The sequence below is a fragment of the Sus scrofa genome, chromosome 8, assembly GCF_054392235.1.
Source record: "Sus scrofa isolate SSC_HxYL_T2T_F1_AM1 chromosome 8, Sscrofa_HxYL_maternal_Yorkshire_Landrace_v2.0, whole genome shotgun sequence".
Classification (NCBI taxonomy): Eukaryota; Metazoa; Chordata; class Mammalia; order Artiodactyla; family Suidae; genus Sus; species Sus scrofa.
The window spans coordinates 22,114,526-22,138,768 of record NC_139390.1 but is presented as its reverse complement, the minus strand read 5'-3'; the positions used below and the strand labels follow the sequence as shown (position 1 = coordinate 22,138,768).

General features: G+C 36.1%; 1 long non-coding RNA gene across 4 annotated transcripts in view; it reads right to left on the bottom strand.

The window, feature by feature from the left end:
- The window catches only part of LOC110262070 (uncharacterized), a 1,266,882-nt gene that overhangs the window by 107,013 nt on the left and 1,135,626 nt on the right, over nucleotides 1-24,243 (bottom strand). Inside the window, exon 2 of one of the 4 annotated variants that reach the window (XR_014813711.1) lies at nucleotides 961-3,077. The exons of the other annotated variants lie outside the window; for them this stretch is intronic. This is a non-coding gene — a long non-coding RNA (uncharacterized LOC110262070). Of the gene's footprint in view, nucleotides 1-960; nucleotides 3,078-24,243 lie in introns of those variants that run through there. 4 annotated transcript variants of the gene reach the window in all.

The following is a 24,243-nucleotide window of genomic DNA, read 5'->3' as shown; positions in this document are numbered from 1 at the left end:
TTGGGGAAAATGTACCAGAGGGAGTCAACTATGGTTAGATAGACAGGAACTAATTATATAGGTAGAGATCAAGGAATATACTATAAAATATTTAATCCCAAAATAGATGGGATGATAGGTATTTGCTTGCCCATTGACTTCATGAGTATTCTGAAAACCAAACCAAAACATCAGACTTTCCATAGGCAGGCGCCTTTCCAGGTTTACAGTGATGACAAGCCACAATCTAAGGGTGCCACTAATATTACATCCATTGTTAACTCTGAAAGACTAGCATATTATAATGTGAGACCAGAAATAAGGGATAAGGAAGGGTAGTTATGTGCATCTACAATTTGGTTTTATTACACCATAAATTGGTCTAAAACTGTCTTCTGAGGAATTAGACCAAATATATCTAAAGGACAAGTCATTTTGTATTGAGCTGAAGAGTGAGGAAAAGGATTGTCATTATGATTTTTCATTCTCCCTGAATTTCATAGTTGGTGTATATGAGGAGCAAAGTGGTCGGCACAGATGAAGTTGTCCATGGCTATCAGATGGGAGTAGTGGTTTGACCAGATCAGTCTTCTTGGAGAGAAATATATGTAGTTTATGCACAGAGATTTAGGTTAGAGGTGGATGAAACTTATAAAGGACGGTGAAGAATGGCTAGGGCTTAATATTTAGTAGCTATTTAAATTTCATTTTATGTAATACAATATTAATTCAGGTAAGTCATGATGTACGAACCAAAAGAATTTTGTGTGCCAAAATCTTGTGCATATCTTTACAAATGAATAGACTGCATGCTTATGTATGTTAATTAGGTCAATGTTAATGCATTATAACATTTTTTTCCTAGTCAACCACTAATTATGCAGTGTGAGTAAATGATGATTAGAGAATAGTTTATATACTTATTTATTTGAATTCTCCCCTCAAATCATCCTAAGATTTCATGAAAATTGTGCATATGACTTTTTTTGCTTTTGTTTTTGTTTTTTTGTTTGTTTGCTTGCTTTTTAGGGCTGCATCCATGGCATTTGGAAGTTCCCTGGCTAGGGGTCCAATTGGAGCCACAGCTACCAGCCTACACCACAACCACAGCCACATCAGATCCGAGCTGCATCTGCAACCTACACCACAGCTCATGGAAATGCTGGATCCTTAACCCACTGAGCTAGGCCAGATATCGAACCTGCCTCCTCATGGATGCTAGTCAGATTCGTTTCTGCTGTGCCAAGATGGGAACTCCGAAAATTGTGCATATGTAAAATAAACACTTAAAAAGTGGGGGCAAATCCAATGCATTTGATGTTGGGACCAAAAAAATTGACTGAAATTCCCGTCACCCCTTTTACCCATATTCTCCCCCTTCAGATTACCAAAATCTTTGCTAATGGCTCCTGCTGAATAGGTGATTGACATACGTTTTCAACTTTCCTCATTGTCAAGGCTTGAGGAACATATGTTTCAAAACAGCGTAAGGAAGGAAAACCTAATATGACCATTACTGCTGCCTGAGATTAGATAGGAATATTCACTATCAGCCCACCTCCCAGTCTAGCTTCTATTCTTCAGAGTGGGATCAGATGGTCTGATCAATTTCATTTGAGGTTAGTGATCTGTGAAACAATCACTGGAAAACCATGCCATAGGTAAATATCATAATCTACACTAAGTCCTCTCACTCTCTTTGTCTCTTTCTTCTCCTCTCCTTCCTCTCTGTTTCTCTGATATGGCCAGTAACTTGGTCATATGAATCCACGTAACGATGAAGATCATCATGTAATAGACATCAGCTCACTGACAATTGGAAAGAGTTCACCCATAAACCTTCACCCCATCCCCAGAGAGGCTATTACAGGATGACATCATTTCGTCCTGTTGCTTTGGAGGAGCCACAGCATTTAAAAACCTTGTAGGGACAGTGTATGTCATCCAGCCTCCCAGTAAATATTGCCCATCTGTTTCAAATTTATGATTTATTAGGGAAATTAATGTGGACATCATTCAATAGATTCCTATAAATTCTGCAGAAAAGTTTAAGCATATACACTATGCATAAATCACGTTAAGAAAAAGGAAATAAGCATTCTGGAATGCAATCACTGACTCTCAAATATTATAAGAGACTTTCACTTTTTTGAAAATAAATATCATCTAAAAAATCTTTTTACTGTATTTAACTATAGGGCTGTGTTGAGACAAACAGGATAATATAGAATCATTAGGCCAAATAGATTTTTCCCCTGATCAACAGATTTTTTTAAAAAATTACACAGAAAAATAGGGTGGTAAGTAGAAGTTGTGGAGATTAAAAATGTGCAAGAGAAAGGCAGGCAGGCAGGAGAGTGATCATCAAATCTTTTTAATCCAACACAATAGCACAATAGTTTCAATTCAACCAGTCCACAGTACTGGTTGAGAAATGTGGCCAAAATTTTTCACTTGCCTATATGCATGCCCTTTTGCAAAGTGATTTGTCAGCTCTTCCAATCAAGAGATGGAGACTACTTCTTCACTTTTTATACCTGGATTGACCATGTCGCTTGCTTTGGCTCATGAGACATTAGCAAACATGACACAGCAGAGATTTTTTAAAACAGGTCAGAGCTCATTTTTGTCTATGCTTGAAAATCTGAGACTTTCATGTAGAAAAAGCTGAGTTAGCCGACTGGAAATTGAGAGACCATGTGTAGCTGAGATGAGCCACCCCAGCTGAGGATCCACCATGCCTGGCAATTGCCAGTCATGTGACTGAGACCCTGGGAGATCATCCAACAGCCAGAAAACATTCCAGCTGACCATAGGTAAGAGAGCTCAGTGTGACCAGCAGAACCGACCTAGACCCCAAGAACCTCAAGACAAAGTATGAGTGAAATAACACTGTTATTATTTCAAATAACTATACTGGGGAAGGGGGTAGTTTGCTATACAGCAAAAGATGACTAAAATGCCTGCTCAGTTAAGATAGCAATGACAGTGGCTACGTTTACCAAATCCCATTTCATTTTCCTTTTCCGGGATTCATGCACCCATCTTCCCTGTTGTTAGGTGGGTTCCAGATGATAGCTTCTGGCAAACATCTTCCACTGTTACTCAATTAAATTAAAAGTTAAATTTTTATCATTAGGTTTCAAGTTAATAACCTTTGTTTGGAAGGAGAGTAAAGTTAGGTAACTTTTGGACTGCTGGATACAATACTCAAATATACTTAAGAATATATTTTAATATGATAATTGATTTTTCATACATTTTTAAAAGCAGTACCTGGTAAAGTGACATATGATTACCACCTAGAGATTTAGACAAAAGCTTCACTGTGAAGCCAAGAGATTTTTGTTGAATACATTGGGAAAGTACTTTATCCTAGTAAGATTAATCCAAAAGACTAAGAACTAGCTAAACTAAAAAACTTGATGCGCTTTTTTTTTTTTTTTACTTCTCATAAACTCAAAGCTGAGTATATCTACTTGAGCACTAAAGCACAGTAGGTATACCAAACCATCACAAGTCATCTAGGGGAATCTGGGTGGGATAACACCAGAGAATGCAGTTCTGGTCTATAGTAGTACTCCCTTGAAGGGTGGAGCCTAAGGGGCCAACAGGGAGTTTTGATTTCCCTTATCTTTCACTGAAGGTTAACTTGGGTCCCTCAGGAGTTTCCTTCATGGCTCAATGGTTAATGTACCCTACTAGTCTCCTTGAGGATGCAGGTTCGATCCCTGGTCTCACTCAGTGGGTTAAGGACCTGGCATTACCATGAGCTGTGGTGTAGGCTGCAGACACGGCTCGGATTCTGCGTTGCTGTGGCTGTGGCATAGGCCAGTAGCTGCACCTCTGGTTCAACCCCTAGCCTGGGAGCTTCCATATGCTGCAAGTACAGCCCTAAAAAGCACAAAAAAACAAAAAAACAAACAAACAAAAAAACCCAAAAACTAAAAAAAACCCTCAACTAAGGAAATTCTAAGCTGATTCCCTAACAATCGTTAAAATTTGTAAAATTGCAATCCTGAGGAACAAAAACCAAGCAGGAGGCATAATTCTCCCAGACTTCAGACAATATTACAAATCCACAGTCATCAAGACAGTGTGGTACTGGTACCAAAACAGACAGACAGACCAATGGAACAGGAAAGAGAACCCAGAAATAGACCCAGACACCTACTGTCGATTAATCTTTGACAAAGGAGGCAAGAACATAAAATGGGAAAAAGACAGTCTTTTCAGCAAGCATTGCTGGGAAACCTGGACAGCTGCATGCAAATCAATGAAACTAGAACACACCCTCACACCATGCACAAAAATAAATTCAAAATGGCTAAAAGACTTAAACATAAGACAAGACACCATCAAACTCCTGGAAGAGAACATAGGCAAAACATTCTCTGACATCTACCTTACAAATGTTTTCTCAAGTCAGTCTCCCAAAGCAACATAAATTAAAGCAGAAATAAACCAATGGGACCTAATCAAACTGACCAGCTTTTGCACAGCAAAGGAAACCAAAAAGAGAACAAAAAGACAACTTACGGAATGGGAGAAAATAGTTTCAAATGATGCAACAGACAAAATCTCTAAAATATGCAAGCAACTTATACAACTCAACAGCAAAAAAGCCAACAACCCAATGGAAAAAGGGACAAAAGACCTGAACTGACATTTCTCCAAGGAAGATATACAGATGGCCCACAAGCAAATGAAAAAATGCTCAACATCACTGATTATTAGCAAACTGCAAATCAAAACTACCATGAGATACCACCTCACACAAGTCAGAATGGCCATCATTAATAAGTCCACAAATAACAAATGCTGGAGGGGATGTCGAGAAAATGGAACCTTCCTGCACTGTTGGTGAGAATGGAAGCTGGTACAACCACTATGGAGAACAGTATGGAGGTACCCTAGAAAACTATATATAGAACTATCATTACAACCCAGCAGTCCCATTTGTGGACATATATCCAGACAAAACTTGCCTTGAAAAAGACACATGCAACTGCACGTTCATTGCAGCACTATTCACAATAGCCAAGACATAGAAACAACGCAACATCCATTGACAGAGGATTGGATTCGGAAGATGAGGCATATATACACAATGGAATACTACTCAGCCATAAAAAAGAACAAAATAATGCCATTTGCGGCAACATGGATAGAACTAGAGACTCTCATCCTGAGTGAACTAAGTCAGAAAAAGACAAATACCATATGATATCACTTCTATCTGGAATCTAATATACAGCACAAATGAACCTTTCCACAGAAAAGGAAATCATGGACTTGCAGGACAGACTTGTGGTTGCCAAGGTGGAGGGGGAAGGAGTGGGGTGGTTGGGGAGCTTGGGGGTAATAGATACAAACTATTGCCTTTGGAATGGATTAGCAATGAGATCCTGCTGTGTAGCACTGGGAACTATATCTAGTCACTTATGAGGAACATGATAATGTGAGAAAAAAAAATGTATACATGTATGTGTAACTGAGTCACTATGCTGTACAGTAGAAAAAAAATAGTGTATGAGGGAAATTTAAAAAAAGAAAAAATATATATCAATACGTTAAAAAAAACTTGCATTGAATTCCTTGTTAGAATTCAAAAGAAGGGGAAAAGATTTGGATATGTGGGAAACAAAACTTTGGAGAAATAATGGGGCTATAAACATTGGAAAGTTGAACACTTGGGGGAAGATAAAAATTGATTTTGAGAAAGATGTATTTTCTATTCCTTTAGCTCAATCACAAAATGTACAGATTAGACACTGGCAGTGGCAAGAGTTTATGGGAATGAGGGGATTTTAATTGCAAGGAAATACAGCCTTCCTCAACCCAGGGTTTCCTGTACACAACATAAAGGATGGCAAACAGCCTTCTCTTGTCTTCTTTATCAGATATTATTGGTTTCCCCATCATTTCTTAAAAGATTAAATCCTAACTTCTTTTCCAATTTCTAGACTACTTCAGGTCTGTATATCATCTTCTAAACAGCTGTCCAGAATTGAACACACTCTGTTTTTTAATAGTTATTTGGAACAATTTTACAATATTCACTTAAATTGATGATAGAAATCGTAACAAAAACTATGTACTATTTTCTCAGAATAGGATTTTTTTAAAAAAGAATTTGTATCAGGAAAGGAATAAGAGTGCAGCCTGAGAACAATACATCACAGTTAACAAGTTTTTTTTTAATTAAAGAAATTCCTGTTTTTATTATTTTTATGGGTTGATATTTAGTGAAGCTTATTAGGAACAAATGCGAATAAAATATACTCCACATGAATATTCTATAATTATTAGTGGATTTATCTTTGAGCTAACAGCACTTATCACTGTCTGACTCAGAATCAGTTTTAGTTAATATTTTTTTAAAACTACTAGAATAAAAGATTCCTATTTTATTTCTATCATGTAGAACACAGCCTGGTTCATAGTAGGAACAAAATTAATATTTTATGAAGAAGTGAATGTTACAGTTAAGTATTTCTCTACAGAGTGAATAGATTTTTAGTTTTCATTATTCGAATAATTTTTTTTCTGACATGTTTTTACCTTTTTTCTTTTTTTCATCTTTTTTAGGGCCTCACCCACGTCACGGAAGTTCCCAGGCTAGGGGTGAATCGGAGATGTAGCCACGGGCCTACACCACAGCCACAGCAATGCAGGATCTCAGCCAAATCTGTGACTTTCACCACAGCTCACAGGAACGCTGGATCCTTAACCCACAGCGTGAGGCCAGGGATCAAACCTGCGTCGTCATGGTTACTAGTCAGATTCGTTTCCACTGAGCCCTGATGGGAACGTCAACTGACATGTTTTAAGTCAATGCAAATTCATTTTTTTTTTTTTTTTTTTTTTTTGCTATTTCTTGGGCCGCTCCCGAGGCATGTAGAGATTCCCAGGCTAGGGGTTCAATTGGAGCTGGAGCCACCGGCCTACACCAGAGCCACAGCAACGCGGGATCCGAGCCACGTCTGCAACCTACACCACAGCTCACGGCAACGCCGGATCGTTAACCCACTGAGCAAGGGCAGGGACCGAACCCGCAACCTCATGGTTCCTAGTCGGATTTGTTAACCACTGCGCCATGACGGGAACTCCCCCAAATTCATTTTTTAAAGAGAGCACATAGGGATGAAAATAAGGAGTGAGAGAGGAAGAAGAAGGAGGAGGGAGGGGGAGGAGGAGGGTTGAGGAAGATAGAGGAGAGAGGAAGATCGTCACTAAGAGGAGAGGCAGGAAGAGATGTGAGGATTAAGCACACGGACTTCAGCTGTATAAATTCGAGTCCTGTCTCTCATCTTATGAATTAATGGATTAATTAATAAGCAAGTCATTTAATTGGAGTAAGTCATTCACTTTTCTATGTTTTTGTTCCCATAAACTTAAATTGAGAATGGTATGGTACCTCCGTCCTATTTGAATTATGTATTTGTATATATATTTATTTTTCATAATTAAAGTAATTATATCATAATTAACCATATTAATCACAATTAATACTTTAAATGTCTGACATAGGGTAATTACAAAACAAATGTTAGCTATTATCTTGAAGACTATAATAATGAAGAGAGCAAATCTCTCAAAGATCAGTATTCTAAATGAGCTTGTGCACTAGCAATAAATGAAACAAAATTCCTTCAAGTATTGTTGAACATATGTCTCCATAATGATAGTTCTGTACTAACAGTTGCAAAGGCACACACACACACACACACACACACACAACTCTAGAATATTGATGGGTGCTAACTTATTTAATCTCCATCAACAACTTAGGAGGTAACTATTGTTGTTTCCTCTCTTTTATTAATGAAGAAATTGGGACCTAAAGAAGGTATTTAACTTGTCTAAGCCAGGATTCAAACTCAAACAGTACACTAAACTTTTTTTTTTTTTTTTTTTGTCTTTTAGGGCCACACCCTCAGCATAAGGAGGTTCCCAGGCTAGGGGTTCAGTCAGAGCTGTAGCTGCAGACCTATACCAGAGCCAAAGCAATGCCAGATCTGAGCTGCGTCTGTGACCTACACCACAGCTCATGGCAATGCTGGATCCTTAACCCACTGAGGGAGGCCAGGGATCAAACCCACATCCTCATGGATCCTAGTCAGTTTGTTAACTGCTGAGCCACAATGGGAACTCCAGTATATTTAACTTTTTAAAAATCTATTACCTTCCCAAACGTATTTAAAATTCTTTGGACAGATAAGAAAAACAGATTTCCTTACAAAGCAGTGATTTAAGACTGATTATGTCTGTTCAAAAGCAATATATAGACTTTGACAGATAATTGCTTATTCATTCTGCCCTTACCTGTTGATTACAATGTTTTTTGTAGGATTTTCAAAAGTCATTTTTTAGATACTTCTACAGAAATACTGAAAGACCTATGGTAAGAAACTCTATTTGGATGATATCCATTTATCCTAATTTTCCTTACTTTTCTTTTGCTATAACTTTAACTGTAATGGGTACAGTGTTTACGCATCAAACATACTCTTCTAGTAGTTCCCGACATGGCTCAGAGGTTAACGAATCCGACTAGAAGCCATGGGGTTGCGGGTTCGATCCCCAGCCTTGCTCAGTGGGTTAATGATCCAGCGTTGCCGTGAGCTGTGGTGTAGGTCACAGACACGGCTCGGATCCCGCATTGCTGTGGCTGTGGTGTACGTAAGCTGGCAGCTACAGCTCCGATTCGACCCCTAGCCTGGGAACGTCCGTATGCCACGGGAGCAGCACAAGAAATGGCAAAAAGACCAAAAAAAGAAAAAAAAATACTCTTCTACTTTATATTTTAAACATACGCATATTTATTAAGAATTATTGCATTATCTTACCTAAGCTCAGGGGTGTGATTCCTTTATCTTTCATTGCATTGTCCAGGAAAGTTTGACATCTGTGTGTATATTTTACACACACATATGCTACCATTATTCCTACCAGATCAACATCGATTTGATATTCTCTTTGATCTCTCCCACCTCACTCTTTCTTGTGGCTTCCTGCTGGTTAGGCTTACAAACTGCAGAGTAGTTAGGCTGACAAATACAGAGGAGTAGTAGTAGTGTGGAAAAAACCATTTTTAATCTACATAACTTCACCAAGAATATATGTGTGATACTACAATTCTCACATTTTATAAAAGTTCTAAAGAAATTATTTAAAAGACATACTTATTTTACATATACATTAACTTGCAAGGCAAATGTAGAGAAATTTCCTTACATTGGGAGTATTATAAAACCCACATGTTTTGCACTGGAAATGCAATTGGGTAAATAACTCTATTGAATAAAACAAAGTTAATTGTTCCTGAATTTCAAGCCTTACAGGATTTTAGTTTTATTGATCAATTTATTCATTCATTATATCTTTATTGAATGATCATTTTGTACCTCAAGCTAGACATAGAAGCTCCCAGATTGTTAGAGATTAAAGAGAAGCTGATCTTAAATGACAGAAAGGTATGATTACTGTGAAACCCACAGAATAATCAGCTGTTCAGTTTGGGGAGAGTGAAACTAAAGATTTTGTAAGCTAGAAAATGAATAAGAATTAACAAAATAAAGGCATATGGGGAGGTGGGGTGAGGTGTTGCAATCAGGTAGAATATGGAAGAATCTGCTTAGGAGAGAAAACAAAAGGCAGACAGAGGAGAAAGAATGTCAAAGTCAAAAGACAGAAGATTTTCCTATTGTTTCTGATTAGCATTCATGTGCCACCACACCACAGCCTCCTGTCCCAAGTACCTTGTGTCCAGTCTTTATGTTACTGGTTGAAAGGCAGTTCCTTGGTACTTGTCCCCTCAGGGAAAGATTTCAGTGGGAGATACATAGAGAAGTTTCAAGTAGCAGAAATTTTATTAAGCAAAGCAAGCTAAAGGACACTCCCTAAGGGAAGAGACAGGGCTGTCTGGTTAGAAGCCAGAAGCAGCCCTGCAATGGGGATAGAGCTGGTTTCTCTGAGTAATGGAAAGTCCCTCCCTGTGCTCCTGAATCATTTGATTGACAAGGTTATTGACAGCTTTAGGTTATATAAGTTTTCCCTTTGTGCACAAGTGCTTAACCATAAACACCCGAGTGAAACCCAGTTGGGGGAGGGATGGCAAAAACTGCAAAGTTGGCTTATTACAGATAACTAGGGTAAAATGAACCTGGGTCATGTCTTAGATCTTGGTGTGCCTGGCCAACCAGTGCTGGCAGTTTGGAAAGACCAGCTCTGTTGTTTGTTTGTTTGTTTGTCTTCTGACTTTCTACCTAGGCTTGTGAGGTCTGGGAAATTAGTGGTCCTTAACCACAAAAAGGAGGATCCCTGGGCACATTCTGGTCAGTGTCAAGGTGAAGGAGGGAAAGAGAAAATAACTGTGTCTAGTGTGGAGCTGGACTCATTCACACCTGACTAGCTCCTAGCATTTATACTTTCATCTGTTCATCCTCATATGTACTGCTTTCTTTCAATTACTCACTCATGAGTAAATAAAGCAAATACCTAATGAGTTCATATCATGAGCCACACAAGAGATAAAATCCCTACGTTTATGGACTACTTTAGTTATAGAGAGGAACATAAGCAGATATTCAAATTATATGTATATGAGTATATGATATCATTATAAATTTGTATATATAAATATTTATATTCTACTGTCCCACTTCAGATGGAGAACTTCTTGGAATCCCTGTCTATATGAGTGGAGCCAGAATAAGACATTTTCTCTTCCCTAGAAGACAAATCTTTTTTTTTTTTCTTTTTTTCGAATAATGAACTTCTAGAGAAAAGGGGCACAAAGGGACACTCCAGAAACACAACTGCTATTTGACAGAAACGTACCCTAGTTTAAACTTTCTTGGTTATTGACCTGGACTTGCTTCAATTTCTGGAGATTTCCAATACTAACCATGAACCACTGGGGACCAATCAACTTTAAAATGTGTCATCCAAGCTACTTCCTCTACCTTTTCTTCTTATCTTACTACTCAGTCTTTGTGTTCTTTGAAGTTCAATCATGCTTAATCCATACTTGGTCAGGTTACATAGTGACTTCTCTCTAACCTATAATATTCAACCAATTTTTTTTTTCCAGTATTAATGCCTCTTTTGCTCAGGAAAGTTTAGTTATGCTACAAAGACAAATGAACTTCTTAAACTCTGTGGCATAATAGCAAAGATTTATGTTTCCCTAACTTTACCTCTCTAATTCAGGTTGCTGGGGACTTGACTTTGCTAGTCTGTCAGGGTCTTGGGAATGACAAAGGATCCACCATCTTGTTATATCAACATCTTAACACACAACAACCTCCCTGGCAGGGGAAGAGAAAGCAAGAAGTTTTGTCTGTTTTTCACTGCCCAGAGCAAAGGGTATGTATTCCCCCCCCCCCCCCAAAAAAAGAAAGTTCTAAATTTAAGCCACTCAGTTTTAATTTGAGACCCAGTATCCATGACCAATGTATACCTGTCCATTTGCTACATTTACGTAGTGTTTAGAAAGTGCATCTTTATGCTTTCTTCCATTTTTTAATACAAACACCTTCACCAAGAAATATCATGCCCACTTTGAAGAAAAGAATGTGCCGTCTTGTAATATTTAAAGTTTCAAGTTCAAAATCACAAGGTAAGAAAGGAAAAGACCTCAAAACAAGGACTGTTTTCTCTTGACATAAATCCACACCTCTTCCCATTATACCATATCTACTGTACTTAGTCTGATCATTAAGTTGAGCCAAAGATTTTATGGAGCTCCATGAGACTTTTCAAATAATCTAATCAAATATCCTCATTTTACGGATGAGAACACCAAAGGCAAGAAAGGTTAAATGGCTCACCTCTTATACTCGATAACTTCCACTCATCTAACTTCAAAACCTATGCTTGTTCTATTACTTCACAATAATAATAGGTTAAGTGCTCTGAGCTATGAGACACTGTGTGTGTGTGCGCGTGTATAGTCAAAAGAGGTTTTATAACTGAGTATTATGTAACATTCTCACCAGCTTGGTTGCAGATCTTCATTCATACCTTATGTGATTTCCATTACCACTTTAGTGCCAAGAATATGGACCAAATTAACATGAAAACATGCTGTTCTTCTCTTCCTCTTTCCTTATACACCACAGAAGTCTCTACCCTACTGTTAGGTGCTTGCCTGTCCATCTCTGTTCTAAATTGACTCCTCAGAAAGAAGTGATTCATCAATGATGATATTTCTAGGATTTCGGCTTGTGCTAAAACTGACATCTAGTCTTTTAATCAGAGGGCTTTCCTAAACAGCCTCTACCATGGAAGGCAGAGGTAAGTGTTTATACCAGGCATGTTATGAAAAGCACCTAGCTCTTTACTCTTATCACTCTGGCACCAACTTCTGCTCTTCTTAAATTCAGAATTACTGCAAACTTTCGACTTCTGGCATCTACAGAGTGATATGTGAAAATTAATGAATACTTCTAAATTACACATGAGGTTGAGAAAAAAAAACAAAGTGAGCAAGAATTTTGAACTAAATTATATGTCAACTTAAGGACTAGAAAGAAGGCAGAATTTTAAAGGAATACATAGGTCATAAAGCTTATATTAAGTAATTATAAAAATAAAGTAATAAACTAAACATTCTTTTGAGAAGTTGGAAAAACTCTTATGGAAGATTTTAAAACAGTGCAAATAGTGGAGAAAAAAGCGCTGGCACAGAATTTACTACAGGAATGGAAAGGAAAAAGAAAACTCAGATATTTCAAACATTAAAAATCTTTAAAAAAGAAAGTTTTAGAAAATATGAAACATTTCATTTAAATGAAATACACAAAAACAGTTAAGATTTTTAAATACTAAAATGTACATATTTATCAACAATTAAGCAGTAGGCACAAATATTCCATGAAATGATTTATGGCTGAGAAGACTTCCCCACTAAGTTTTTCCAAACTTTCAAGGAATATTTGTTTCCAACATTACAAAAATAATTTAAAAAATAAAACATGAAGAGACCTTTCTGACTTATATTAGACTACATTGATATCAAAAGCTGAAAAGGGTATCAAAGAAAGGAAACTTTAAGCCCTATCTTAATCATAAATAATGATGCAAAAACCCTAAATAGTGTATTAATAAACTTTTTCAGCAATGCATATAAGGATAATACATCATGGTTAACTTTAGATTATCTGATGAGTGCAAACCTAATATTAGAAAATTAACGTTTAACCATGTTAGAGACTGAGTGAAAAGTGAAATAGTCCTTTGAATAGATTCCATAAAAACATTGAAAAATTAAGCAACTATTAATTTTTTAAGTAGAAATCTGAGAGACTTTTTCAAAAAGTGACTGAAAAGTATACCCCAAAGTTAGAACAAACAGTATTTAATGGTAAAATGTACAAACCTGTCTTTCTCACATCCAATTTAAAGCCCAAATTCCTGCTAGTACCGTTTTGATTCAAAAGTTTACTTTAGGACATAGACAATACATTAAAAGTAAGCAATTAAAATAAAATTTCTAAGAATTTGAAAGGAAGAAATGAGACTTTCTGTATTCACAGATGATATTACTTTACACAAAGAAATTCCCAAAGCAGTTAATAGATAATATTATTAGAATTAATGAATGAACTCAAAAGTATTTCTGGGCAAAACATGAAAAATCTCACAAATGAATGTTACTTTCTAGCATTAAATGATTAGAAAATAAATGCCTAGAAAATAAAATTTATATAAGGACACCATTACCAGAGCTTAAAAAAATTAAGTGTTCAGCAATGAACTTAACTTAAAAATTTAAGACCATTATTGAGAAAATTACAAAACTATCTAGGAAAATTCTAAAGATCAAAATATATTTTGTGAATTGAAAAACACAGTAAGTCCATTATTGGAAAAAATTCTATGATAATTCAATGTATAATTTCAATACACTATATATTAAAATAAATATACCAGTATTTTGTGGAACTTGGAATGCTGATTTTAAATTTTGTTTCAAGTACAAAAGGACAAGAATAGGCCAAGACACACTTAAAGAGGATCAAGTGGAAAGACCTGCCATATCAAGATACATTGAGTACCTAAATTTGTGAGACAGAGCTATAAAGATTTTCGGAGATAATATAATACAGGGGAACATTTTCATAACCTCACTCTGAAAAAGGACTTCTCAAGCAGGACAAGAAAAATTATTAACCATATATCAAAGGATATATCTGATTATGTTACAAGTAAGAACTTTTAGTAAAAATCATTACAAAGGAAGTTAAAAGACTTGGCGGGAAAAGACAAATATCAAAACACTGAATGACTCTCAAGAGAAATAGACAGAAAAAAAAAAAAAATGAGAGTGGAAAACTGGACCAGGCACTTCACAAAAGAGGAAATATAAATGATCAGCGAAGAAGTTTCCTCATGGCTCAGCAGGTTAAGTATCCAGCATTATCACTGCTGTGGCTCTTGTTATAGCGGTGACATGGGTATGATTTCTGTACAGGATTTTCTGCATGCCGTGGGCGTGGCCAAACAAACAAACCAAAACAAACACAATTACCAATGAAGATATAAAAATATGTCCAACTTCATTAATAATCAGTCCAACACATATTTCAACCACGATGAAATAACTTTATATGCCATTTTAAGACGTTTTAAAATACCAAATGTTAAAAAGAATGCAGAGGTACAATAAATTACTGGCCCCAATTTTTCACTCCTTCCCACATCCACACCTTTGCCGTGTAACCAAGTAGTATTTCCCATCTAAGGTGGAGTATCTTTCCCTGCTTCTGACTTTTAATCAGTCTGATGGATTTCTTTGGCCAGTAGGGTGTTAGCAAAAGTAATATTAGCAGAAGCTTTGAAAGTGTGTGTGCTGTAGCCTTGCTCTCTTTTGCACCATCCATCCCATAGGAAGATGGGATGTGAGGCACATGGATCAGAACTGCATGGATCCACAACTGCAGTGTGAAAAGGAGACAACCCACAGATTAAAGTAAAGAGAATAGATGATTGCTCTGTCCAGCCACTGAGGTGTACTTAGCAGCATCATGGCGGCAATAAGGAACCAATGCAGGTGCAATGGGAACACTCACAAACTGGAGGTCAAAGTACAAATTGACATAAACATTTCAGAAAATAATTTTTTCATGACATCAAATATAAATATGTAAATATTCCTCTTAAACCCAGAAATTCCATCCTGGACAAATACCCTGGAGAAAGTCAGGGTACATTTAAAGGAACGTTCAAAATATTTTCTGTATAGTCAAAACTGGAAAAAAATCTTAGAATAAATAATAAATCTGTGCATTATAATATATTCATAAAATAGAATACAGTATTACTCAGGAAATAAACCTATTTACTATACACATCAATATGTATCCTACAGGAGTTCCTGCTGTAGCACAGTGGGTTAAGAATCCAATTGCAGCATCTGGTTGCTATACAGACACAGTAGGTTAAATAATCCTGCATTGCTGCAACTGTGGCATAGGTCGCATCTCTGGCTTGGATTCCATCCATGGCCCAGGAATATCCATATACCATGGATGCAGCCATATAAATAAAAATTCATTCTATTAACATAATTTGAATAAAAGAAGAATGTTATTCTATGACATACATTTTGATTCCTTTTTATAAAATTCAAAAACCGATAAAACTACAGTGCTACATACATAATACATGCATGTAAAAGATATTTATCATTTTCTTGGCCCTCCTGCATCTTGGTTCCCTTCTATTTAAGAAATTTTCCTGTGCGCCTAACTCTCAGCTGAGAAAGCTGAATACTTCTGCCACCATCCAGACATCTAGGTCATAAGTAGCAATTGAGATTCAGCCAGTCAAAATATCCTGTCTGGAACTTGCAGTCGAAAGGGAAGGTGTAAAACATATGCTGTTACAAAACCAGTGTTCTCAGGGACAGCAGGCTCCATGAGAGTATCTTCCTTTGGTAAGGTTCTGGCAGGCATTCCAACAATCTAACCCACTTTGAATTTTGATGTAGTTTTTTGTTTTGTTTGTTTCACCCTAATTTACCAATTTTCTGGCACTTTTCAGTCTAATCCACTACATTTTCAGTAAAGTCTTTTCCTAATGAGACAGAAGTAACTGTTCGGACCCACCACGAGAGACTCTGTAGACACTATCTAACCAGGTCTTACGATGGACATTGACCACTTAGGACTTTTCTTTCAGGTTTGGGCTCACAAGGTACTTAGAAAAGAATATGCTCAGAGAACCATATGCCTACCTTACTACCAGTATTTGAGGCCCTGGATAAATTTGAGTCAAGGATTCAATATTTTATAAAGGGACACTAATTCCTAAATGATTTTAAAACTCTAATCTCTAGTGAGCAAAGAGGCCTTTGTTTTTCTGTGCAGAAGGTGCCACGAGGTTTGCTCTGAGCCATCCTGTCTCTCCACAGGAAATTGCCTCATTAACTTCAGTGACATTATAAGAGCAACCATATTACCTAATGATGTTGGAAAATATATTCAATTGCCACTCCATTGCTTTACTTTCACATCCTGTGTGACTTCTAAAAGGAAATTTGTCCCTTTGAAACGGCTACATCCTTTTATTTTTCATGTTTAGTAATACAAAACCTTTTGAAAAGCCTGGAAGGGTTTATAAACCATGATAATTTGTAACAAACAAAAACATAAAAGAAAAATGTCGTGCAGAACAGAGTAAATCCACATGAGACACTGGTTTCACATCCGTTTTGACTTCAGCCACAAAATAAGAGCACCAGAGAAAATCAACAAAGGGAAAATAAAAGGCAGGGAGGAAAAAAAAAAAAAAGACTGACAAACAATTCTGAACATGAAATAAAGGCAGCAAGATAGAGAAAAGCAAACTGAAAGAAAGCAAATGAAATCTAAACAACGGTAATCCAGCATGAAAATAATTGACAAAAGTAAAAATAAATAAATAAATAATCAAACTAATCTAAATGATAAAGAAAAAGGAAAGGAAGAAAATTTAAATTTCAGATTTAATTTTCTCAAGCAAGAAAGGATGCACTAAGCGGAGGGAAAAAGGCCCTAGGGAAAGGGAACAAATATTATAGCTTGTGCAAGTTCTACCCTATAAATCTTAGGATACCTGAGAGACTTTAGATATTCTCATTCTTTATTAAACACGTGTAGAGAAATATTTTGCAGTTCTCAAAACGGTACTCACCTACTGTTACTGCCTTAGGGAATAAAGGGTTCAAAGTAGAAGAATTTCAGGTCTAGTTTTCAGGGTTAAGCCTCTATAAGCACTTACAGACATAAAACAAGTCAGAGAAGAAGGGCCTGGTAGCACGTTCTGAAAATCAGTGACCCCATTAGTGCATAAATCTTTTCAATAATTTATTCAGCAATATATGGACAATTTCCTTCAAACTAGTGTAGGCTACTCAAATCATAGGTTATTTCCCAGAGTTCTAATTAGACAAAATTAAATTTAAGTATTTATTTTCAGTGCATGGGGATTTTCATAGCAATATCACAAAGGCTGAGTTTCTCATTATTGTGGGTTCTCACATGGCTTCCACACAGCTCCTAGGAAGAGGTAAGAGGTATTTTATATAAATACTGTGACATTTTCTGGCAAACTTTCTCAAGTGCAGTTTATGAGAGAATTAAGCAATGTAGAAAGTGATTTGTGGGACTTTTATCAATAGTGCTATTCTAGATGCAAAGGAGAGAAGAAAACTGGTTCCATACAAGAGATAACTTAAGACATTGCTTCTCAAAGGGCTTAAGCATCATGTAAGAAATTGTTAGCAATGCAAATTTTGAGTTCCCATCTCAGACCTACTGAATCAGAGATTCTGAGGGGCAGAACTAAGCAATATGCTTTTTTAATTCTATTTTGCTATTTTTTTAATGTTATTTTATGATTTTTATTTTTTCCATTATAGTTGACTTACAGTGTTCTGTCAATTTCTACTGTACAGCAAATTGACCCAGTCATACATATATATATATACTTTTTCTCACATTATCCTCCATCATGTTCTGTCACAAGTGACTAGATATAATTCCCTGTGCTATACAGTAAGATCTCATTGCCTAGCCACTCCAAATGCAATAGTTTGTATCTATTAACCCTAGACTCCCTGTCCATCCCACTCCCTCCCCTTCCCCCTTGGCAACCGCAAGTCTGTTCTTGAAATCCCTGAATTTCTTTTCTGTGGAAAGATTCATTTGTGCTGTATATTAGATTCCAGAAATAAGTGATATCATATGGTATTTGTCTTTCTCTTTTTGATTTACTTCACTTAGTATGAATCAATATATGTTTTAATGAGAACTTTGGGTGACTTTTATATATGCTGAAATTTATCGATTTACTTTTTATTAATTCGTATTGAAGTATAGTTGATTTCCGATGTTAGTTTGGGGTGTACAATGTACTGAGTCAATATCTTTATAGGCTATACACCATTTAAAGGTATTACAAAATAATGCAATATTACCCTGCTCTGTATCTTTTAATCCCCTTCCTCCATCTTGCTTCTCCCTGCTTCCCTCTCCCTACTGGTAACAACTATTGTGTTCTCTATACCTGTGAGTCTGTTTATGTTTTATTATATACATTGGTTTATTTTATTTTTTTGATACCAAATGTAAGTGATAATATTCAGTGTTTAGTATTTTCACTTCTCTCTCTGAGAAGTCTACATTCATTTTCACTGCATTTACCCCTAAGATTATGTCATAACTTGGTGTCAAGTGGAGGTGAGGTGAAGCCTACCAAAACCAATGAGCACGGGGGTGCATGTACCTTTGCATATTAGTATTTTCATTTTCTTTAGATATATACTCAGGAGTTGAATTGTTGGATGATATGGAAGCTCTGTTTTTAGGTATTTTGGGGTTTTTTTGTTATGTTTTGTTTTATTTTGTTTTGTTTTAAGAAACACATATACTCTTTTCCATAGTGGTTAAGTGGTTATAGCAATTATCTTTCCACCAACGGCGCACAAGAGTTCCCTTCTCTCTACATCCTTGCCAATAGATGCTATTTGTGGATTTTGGATGACAAACATTTTGGCAGGTGTGAGGTGATATCTCATTGTGGATTTGACTTGTATTCCTCTGATGACAACCTACAATAAGCATCTTTTCATGTGTCTGCTGGCCATCCATATGCCATCTTTGGAAAAACAATGTCAGTTTCTTGCCCAATTTTTAATTGGGTTGTTTGTGTTTTTGACATTTAGTTGTATGGGTTGTTTATATATTTTGGATGTTAATCTTTTATCTGTCCTGTCATTTTCAAATATTTTTATTTCTAAAAGTATGTATTGGAAAAAGTAAAATAGGCAGAGCAGAAAAGTACATCATGTATTTTATGCCACTATCATATCTTTTCTATTATGATAATATTTTATAAAACTCAAATGAGAATGTGCTTACAGAAAAACAACTAATTATTATATATTGACTACTTAAAATGTACTATGCATTTTTCTGGGTGACATGCATGTGTTTTATATCACATTTACTATCACTGGAATTCTACTAATGACATATTATTTATCCACTTTGAACAAAAACAGAAACTATATCAGAGAAGTTAAGTAACACTCAGAATATAACATTTCGCCTCTTAATAGGAGAGGTGGGATTTGATAAACAATTTGATAAACCACATTGACAAAAGGAAGGGTAAAAATCACATGATCATCCCAATAGACACAGGAGAAGCATTTGACAAAACTCAACATCCGTTCATGATGGAAACTCATCAAAGTTGGTTCATATGTAACAGAGCCATCATAGTAAAGGCCGCTTATGACAAACTCACAGCTAACCTCATATTCAACCATTAAAAACTAGAAGTTTTTCTTCTAAAATCAGGAACAGACCAAGGATGTCCACTCTTACCACTTCTATTTAACATAGTATTGATCAGTGAGCAGGAATACAGAACAATTGAAACTTCCCAAACTAAAACCCAAGGATAACAACAACAAAAAAGAATAAGAATAAAAGAACAGAACATCCAAGAACTATGGGACCATTTCAAAATATCTAACACATGCCTAATTAAAATAGTAGGAGAAGAAACTTCCCATTGCCTTCAAGAGTCTTCTAGAGTGCCTGCACAACACTTCTGTCTTTTCTCTGTGGCCAAAATTCAGTCATATAGTCGGCAAAGGAGGCTGAGAAATGTAGTTGTTAGCTGGGCACATTGATCAGTCTTCTATTACTCAGGAAATTTTGGAGAATGAATGTTGCCTCTGTAAAAATCTATTCCATTTAGCTAGAAGTAATGAAGCTGAGATCAAAAAGTTCGATTCTGGAAACATCTTTTGCACTCTCAGGTGGGAGAATACATACATTCTTCTATTTACTTTCTACTGTTATGAGAGGTACACAGTCATTCACTCTGACTCTATGTGAATAGGTTGGTCTAGTACATCCAGATGCAAAGTCTACACAAACAGTATCAGAATATGAGTATATCTTGCCATAAAGATAGCAGTTCCTATTCCTCATATCAACATGGTAGTTAGAGAGTGAAAGTCATACAATAATGCTGAATTCAGAGGATTAAGCTATATTGGGGGACCAATCCCAGGCATCCCAAGATGTACACTAAGAGTAAGTCTAGTCTTCAGGTCTGTAGAAGTATGAGGAAGAAAAATAACTTAATTTGAAAGTGATACCAGGTAGATTAGTGGAAAAAAATAAAAAGAGAAGAAAAGATGATGTTACAAAGCTAGAATGGATAAAGGATTCAGAGAACTTTTCAGGCCAGGTCAAATAATTTAATTTTGTATTTCATGGGAAGTGAGAAACTATCAAATTTTAGAGTAGGCTGAAAAAGCTGAGAATCATTTAAGGAAAATCAATTGGAAACATTTCCTGGCTTTAAAGAGAAGAAAATTGAAGATAGGAAACACTGATAGGTGAGTGGTACATTTATAAGAAAGGTAATACAAAAAGTAACAGGTAAATGTGAATCACGTTGAAGGCAACATCTGCCTACTTTCCTCATTCAGCTCTAAACACCTTTGAAAACAGACCTGGCCCTCATAGCCTGCACCTCACTGAAAGTTGCCTTGAATTCCACATTTGACTGTAAACTTAAGAAAGTATTCTGGAATTTTAGATGAACTGCAAACTTTACAGTTCAGATAAGGTATATTTGTTTCTTTTTGATGGAGGAATTGTTCATTTTATTCTGTCTTTTCCTGGAATTGGAAAAAATCAGTACATCAGTCTGAAGTTCAGACCCTCTTTGAACAACTATATTGAGAGTATGAGGTATACTGGGGAAAGGAGAGCTCGCTGTCTGCTCACTTACTCACCAGAAGTTTAACATGTTGAGGAACATCTTGTATTATTTGGAATCTATCCATCATTAAACATAAATGAGAAAGAGACTGTGATACACAAATGTGCCAGTGCCAAGTGGATGCATGTATTAAAGATGCGGTAACCATCTGGACTCAATATGGGACCCAGAATGTTCCCATTTATCAAATTATAATTCCTATACAATATTTTATATCTGTAATTCAATGTTGATGAAAACACAATTGTTTTCAATTTGTCCAAGTGGGTTTTAGCAATAGTGTAGAAAGTTAACACATTTATCATCAGGGATAACGATTGGTACCAAGAGACAATTTTACTAAAACCCCCTCAGCTATATAGAACGAAGAAGCACAGGGACACTATCAGAGAAGCGTTCAAAAATTTAAGGATAGATATAGTTGAGGATTATTCTTATTTCTATCTGTCTAAATTCATTCCCCCAACCTTTAAATCGCTTGCCCTTCTTATTACCTATCTGAATATGAAACAGATTTCAAAGTTGAACTTAAGTTGCATATCTGTAAACTTTTTTCATCACTGCCATCCACCCCATTATATATTGAGTTTCTCCCTCCTAAAACCAGATAACTATTGCTTCTACCAATCAACTGCTTTTAACGTGTTATGCGCATATAGATTAGAGGTCTTCCCTCCTACCTTTCTTTCTTCTTTTTCTATTCATTTACCTTCTATCCTTCTTTCTTTCCTTTTTTCCCCATGAGAAATATTTTTTGTCATGAGAAATTATATACCAACACAAATAAATAAAGTAGAAAAAAATAAACATACACTTTTTCCAGAAAGGGGTATCAGATCCTATACTGTCTAGTAAAGCCATATTGAACCTGAAATGCCGCTACTGAAACCTCAGGATACCTCAATAGGCTGTTAACATCAACAATAAAAAGTTTAACATAAATCACTCTACAAGTGTTGAAACTGTTGTCACCTTCCATCACTTCTCTTGCTGCTTGGGACAACCAGTATTCTGTTCTTTCTCTTTGTTCTTAGACTGTTGCTGACAACAATTTCAACACTCTCTCATTTCCAGTCCATCCAGTTCTTCTCAGGGTTAGTTCAGGGAGGCATCTGTAACAGCAGGATTGTGCTGAGTAGTAACCCTAATATCCACCCTTTCCTCTCTCTTCTCGCCTAAACATCTTTGGAGAATCTTTTTTCTATCCCCTCACCTACCTCTTAATTGGCCACAGAATCCCATGGTTAAATTTCCATAAGTTCCTATATATTTTTTCCTGCCTGAAATGTGTCATTGTTCTTTATTCTTTAAGATTCTGAATGACCAAATACTGGAATACAAAGATTCAAAGAAATGTGATCACCATCAAAGCAGGTGCTAGGTCTTGTATCATGGTTTCTGTTGTATTCCCATTGCTCAGGCTGACTGGCATAGACATATGAAGCACTCATAAATATTTTATTAACATATAAGGAACATTTTCATTTCTAAAGGTATGTAATAGAAAAACTAAAAGACAGTGCAGAGAAGTATACCATGTATTTTATACCACTAAAATACCTTTTCTATTATGAAAATATTTTCTGAAACTCAAAATGATGACGCACTTACAGAAAAACAACTAAGTATTATATGTTGACTACCTAAAATGTATACTACGCATTTTTTCTGTATGACATGCAGGTGTTTTATATCACATTTATTATCACTGCAATTCTATTAAGGACATATTATTTATCCACTTTTAGCAAAAATAGAAACTGTATTAGGGAAGTTAAGTACTATTCCTAACTTATTTCCCCTCTTAATAGGAGAGTTTGGATTTAATTTCAGATTTAGATTCTCCAAAGTTCATATCTATTTTACTGCCTTTAACCCTGAGATTATGTCATTTAACATGGTTGTTTGTTAGAGGTAAGTCAAAGTCTACTAAAAACAATGAGGTTTTTCTATGAAAAAAGGCTATCCTTCCAGGCAGTGAGTAAAAGGGTAGGATTAGAGATCTCGTTGAGGAAATAGTCATCATTCATCCTTGCCTGTTCCTCTTTGCCAGGAACTCAACTTTTATAACATAAAAGAACAAACCATGGAGTTCCCGTCGTGGCTCAGTGGTTAACGAATCTGACTAGGAACCGTGAGGTTGCAGGTTTGATCCCTGCCCTTGCTCCATGGGTTAAGGATCTGGCGTTGCAGTGAGCTGTGGTGTAGGTCGCAGATGTGGCTCAGATCCTGCGTTGTGGCTGTGGTGTAGGCTGACGGCTATAGCTCCAATTTGACCCCAGCCTGGGAACCTCCACATGCTGTGGGTGTGGCCCTAGAAAAAAAAAAAAAATCTTGGAGATCACTTTGAAGTCCTCTTTCTCTCCCATCATTTATTCAATCCATCAGCAAATTCTATAATTCAATCTTCAAAATAGTTCTGAAATACTTTCCACTAATACCACTTATTCCAAGCTAAGAACACAGCTAAACTTAAACATTGCAATCTCCTCTAAAATGCTCCTTTATTTTACAATGTCACCACCTCTCACACATATATAAGTCTTACACTTATCAGCATGTGGCAGCATATAAGTAATATATATGCATATATGTTAACGCATATATATGTGATTTATTAATTCTTTTGTATTTTTCCCAATAGATAGACTATGAGTGCTACGGGACCAAGGATATTATTTATATTGACTATGGTAGCTGACATATAAGAGATGCATAATAAATACATTTTAACAAATAAATAATTTAGGGGGAATGCAGCAATTCCTATATATCAAAAGAAAAATTAAACTGAATTTTTAAAAAAGATTAAAGAGGAAAAATATTTTCAACATATACCAGAGACATTTAAAAGTTTGAAAACTGACTTTGGACATTCTCCCTGAAATTTGGTAAGTACAAAATCTTCCCCCATTCCAACTGACAGTAACTTCTTTCCATTTGTCAATCTCGAAAGTCTTGGAG